Below are 5,000 nucleotides of genomic sequence, written 5' to 3' on the forward strand. Positions count from 1 at the left end.
TAGAAGATGAAGAGAAAAAGAACTTTGTTTTGAGGAGGAAATATCCTTTGATGTAGAGGTACAAGGCTACATTATAGGATTAAGTACTGACTCAATGGGAAGGACCAAGTAGTTGGACCATAGAAGATGAAGAGAAAAAGGAACTTTGTTTTGAGGAGGAAATATCCTTTGATGTAGAGGTACAAGGCTACATTATTAGATTAAATAGTTGGACTAAGGAAGATGAAAAAAAAGGAACTTTGTTTTGAGGAGGAAATATCCTTTGATGTAGAGGTACAAGGCTACATTATTAGATTAAATGTTTGGCTTAATTGCCTGGTTTAAAGAAGCTTTGCTTAGTTGTCTGGCATCATGCTGCTTGGATTAAATGAGGTAGTGTTGAGGAGGTTCGCGGGAACCATGCTGACTTTTGTTTTTCTCAAAAATGGAAGTTGGCTGAACTCACCTGATGAGCCCTTTGGGAAGGGCGAAACCCTTATATGGTGTTTTATGATAAAAAAAAATTATATATATACATATGTATATATACTATATATATATATATATATATATATATATATATATATATATATATATATATATATGTATATATATATATATATATATATATCGTGTATGTAAACATCTACCATAATGGCATTCAATACCAAATTCTACCTGTAGGAATGTGTATCCACTGAAAATTCATTTATGATAAACGCTTCTGGCTGAGCAAGGATTCGAATCTATGTCCTGAGCCGCAACAATCCCTACAGGGATGACTTTACCAATCGCAAAGTAGTCCCTGGAGGCACTGTTTCGACTCCTGGTATAGGTTGGAATCCTTGCTCAGCCAGAAGCATTTATCATAAATTAATTTCCATTGGATACACATTCCTACAGGTGGAATTGGGTATTAAATGCCATTGTGTTAGATACTTGCATTGATTGAAATCACGAGCGTTAGTAATACATATTTATAACAGCTTATGTCAATAAGATTACTGTATACCATGAGAGAGAGAGAGAGAGAGAGAGAGAGAGAGAGAGAGAGAGAGAGAGGGGGGAGAGAGAGAGAGAAATTCATTATCCGTCCTTACAAAAAAGATACGAGGGGTTTTAATGAAAATGAAAATAATAAGTTAAATAGATATCAAAATTAATATTTTAATTTTCTCCATAGTATCATTTCGAAGTGACGAGAAATCATAGGTTTAAATTCCTACATGAACATACATTTTTTGTCAATTCTCGTATATCCAAAATAATATATATATTTGAATTCGGCGACCTCTTTATTGAAGCTATAACATTTCTGCCACTAGAGAGAGAGAGAGAGAGAGAGAGAGAGAGAGAGAGAGAGAGAGAGAGAGAGAGATCATACTTTAGTAGATTGCTTAATGAGTTAGTTATAATGCACAAACCAGAAGACGACGATTGCAAGATGTTTTAATCTACAAGCTGTAATGGTTCTTACGATAAGGAGCAATAAGGTGGCTTTCTTAAGTCTGTTTGAAGTGGCATATGCCTTTTTAACAAATTAAACCATCTTTTCTTTACTTCAAGCCTTTTATCCTTAGAAATAGCTCTCTCTCTCTCTCTCTCTCTCTCTCTCTCTCTCAGGTGCCTCACACTGAGGGACCTGGGGGAACCCAAACAAAAAATAAGGCAAATAAGGCAATAAGGCTCTCTCTCTCTCTCTCTCTCTCTCTCTCTCTCTCTCTCTCACCTTCAACAACCACCTACATTGAGAAGTATAAAAGAAAATGCAATGTTCAATTAAAGGTCTGACGAGTTATTACAAAACACTACAAAATATTACTTGTCCTGTACTCACCACCCAATGGCATGAAGCTGTAACGACTCGCTTTTCCTGTTGAAAGAGAAAAGACAAGATTAGTCTAATGATTTTGTTACAAATATACAAAATATCCCAAGTTCATATGGTAGCCAGATGTGGTATATATGAAATAAAGGACTAAAACTATGGGAAAATCGGTATTATAACATATACACAGTAATATATAAATAGAAATCACTCAGATATAAATAGTTGTTGGATGAAATTAAAAAGTCAAGACGAAGAGATTCAATGGTATGTATAATAAACTATTTCCAAAGTTCAAACTTGCAATAAAAGATTTTATGTTGAACAGGCTGACATAAGGCGTTTTATAGCTTATATATGAAATATCTATCCAAATGTTGTTAACTTTTTTAAAAACTTTATTCTAATTGTTCATTACTTCTTACATCGTTTATTTAGTTCCTTAATTCCTTTCCTCACTGGGCTATTTTTCCCTGTTGGAGCCCTTCGGCTTACAACATCTTGCTTTTCCAACTAGGGTTGTAGCTTAGCTAATAATAATAATAATAATAATAATAATAATAATAGTACAAGTGAATAAAAAAGGGGGCACATTTTGGTGCACAAGAAAATGACAATGGAGTTGGCTGTTGGTGGGAAGTTTTCATTCCATTTCTATTGGGATAAAGGTAACAGGTAGACATTATGTCAGAAATAACTATAGAGTCTTTTGAAGGACAGAATAAAACTCGATACCCACACCACACTTATTGGGGACTCATAAAAATTTACAATTATCCTAAAAATAGAGAAAATATCTTTGGAGTAATTTCGGTGAGGGGTAGATGGAGATGGTTTGGGCAGGCTCTTCGCACTCCCCAAGAGAGATTAGGTCACCAAACTTTCAACTGGGCTCCACAAGGCACTATAGTCCATTTCTTTTAGCGATGCATATTTGCACCGACTCGCAGCGGTGCCCTTTTAGCTCGGAAAAGTTTCCGGATCGCTGATTGGTTGGACAAGATAATTCTAACCAATCAGCGATCAGGAAACTTTTCCGAGCTAAAAGGGCACCGCCGCGAGTGGTGCAAATATGCATCGCTAAAAGAAATGGACTATAGAAGAGTTGGAAGACCCAGGCCTACATGGCTGAGGACTATGAAGCGTGAAGTAGGAGATGATAAATGGAGAAATATTGATTTAAAATCTCAAGATACAGATGACAAACGCAGCCGTTTTTAGTCCACTGCAGGACAAAAGCCTCAGACATGTCAATTCATGTCTGGGGTTAGCCCAGCTTTCATCACCACGCTGGCCAGTGCAGATTGGTGATGGTGGGAGATTTTTTGTCTGATTGCTCACAGCCAACGTAGTATGAGTGGTCCTGACTATAGTCCATTTCTTTTAGCGATGCATATTTGCACCGACTCGCGGCGGTGCCCTTTTAGCTCGGAAAAGTTTCCGGATCGCTGATTGGTTAGAATTATCTTGTCCAGCCAATCAGCGATCCGGAAACTTTTCCGAGCTAAAAGGGCAGCTGTGCGAGTCTGTGCAAATATGCATCCCTAAAAGAAATGGATTATAGTACAGCTTTGCTGATAATGGCGATACTCAAACCTTTCCACCAAATAAAGGTATTCCTCAGAGAGAGAGAGAGAGAGAGAGAGAGAGAGAGAGAGAGAGAGAGAGAGAGAGAGAGAGGGGGGGGGGTATTCTTTTCCACCTCTTCTTAATTAATGTCAGAGGGTCTTAATGAATTTATGATGAAAACTTAGATGACATTTTTCGAAAAAAATTCCTCAGGGAAGATTGATCGCATCTCCGAACTTTCAAGACGAGAGTTCAGGGAAGGATCGCGTGTCTTAAGCAAAGAAATAATAATAATAATAATAATAATAATAATAATAATAATAATCATAATAATAATGAAAATAATAATGATAATAACAATGATAACAACAATAATAATAATAATAATAATAGTAATAATGATAATAATAACAACAACAACAACAATAATAATAATAATAATAACAATAATCAATGATACTATAATTATCATTACACACTTTAATAAAGTGTGGTTTAAGACAAGACACAAAACAGCAGTGTTGTCACATTTCAAAGGTCTAAAGGCCGCTCATGAATGACAGAGGCAAGGGACAGTGACATTACAATAGCTAGCAGGGCAAGACCCATACAGTGACCTTATACATATATGATCAGCGCCCAAGCCACCTCTCCAACCAAGCTAGGGCCAGGGAGGGGCAGATAATGGCTGTCGATATCTCGGTAGGTAGACCTATAGGCTCCCCCAAACCCACTATCCTTAGCTCATAAGGATGGTGAGATTGCAGACACTATAAGAAACTATCGAACTTGAGCGGGATTCGATCTCCCGTCCAGCAGAACGACAGGCAGGGACGTTTCCAGTAGTTATATCTAACTGTTAAAAAACCAATGAAAATAATCCAGAAGTTTTATTCCAGCTGTGGCCAGGTTGTGGAATGATACTAATCAGGCAGTAGAATCGGTGGAACTTTAAAACTTTTTTTTTATGATTTTAGGAGGTAGAATTCTTATAAGAGATAATACTTATACTGAAAAAAATATAAACTTAAAAATTAGATTTTCAATCTATCAACTTTGCTATCAGTTACTTGATTAAATTTTCCAAACAAGATTGAAAAAAAAATTGTTAGTTATGAAATACTTTAATGTAATTTATAATATAATTTTCAATATAATTTGTAACAGAACTAACGAATGTTTCATCAATCTATTTTTTCCTCAGGAAATATCCAGGATCAAGATTGAAAGAAATAGTTAATCATGAATTAATTTAATATAATTTGTAATTTATAACATAAAACTAACGAAAGTTTCATAAACCTCTTTTTTCAAGAAATATTCCAGACTCAAGATTGAGAGAAATTGTTAATCATGTAATCATTTTAGTATCATTTCTATAACATATAAAACTAACGAGATTTTCATTGGCCTAAATGAAGGAAGTTCAAGAGTTATTGAAAAGCAGATTTTGGAAAAATACATGTAGATTTAAAATAAAGTGAAAAAGTATTCCAAAAGTATTAAATATTATTGCGAGTACTGAATTTAGGTATAAAATAACTAGAAAAAAATAACAATAAACATAATAATAAAATATAAAGATGGAATAATAATTGTATCTCCAATTATCACATACTTTTGC

The 5,000-nt window shown here is 34.9% G+C and overlaps 1 protein-coding gene across 1 annotated transcript in view; it reads right to left on the minus strand.

Annotated features, from left to right (window-relative positions):
* Window positions 1–5,000, minus strand: part of LOC137627881 (uncharacterized) — a 256,631-nt gene that overhangs the window by 184,456 nt on the left and 67,175 nt on the right. The window contains exon 2 of the mRNA XM_068359317.1: window positions 1,817–1,852. The gene's annotated coding sequence lies outside the window, so the exon portion shown is untranslated. The remainder of the gene's footprint in view (window positions 1–1,816; window positions 1,853–5,000) is intronic.

Source organism: Palaemon carinicauda, chromosome 35, assembly GCF_036898095.1.
Source record: "Palaemon carinicauda isolate YSFRI2023 chromosome 35, ASM3689809v2, whole genome shotgun sequence".
NCBI classification, from domain to species: Eukaryota; Metazoa; Arthropoda; class Malacostraca; order Decapoda; family Palaemonidae; genus Palaemon; species Palaemon carinicauda.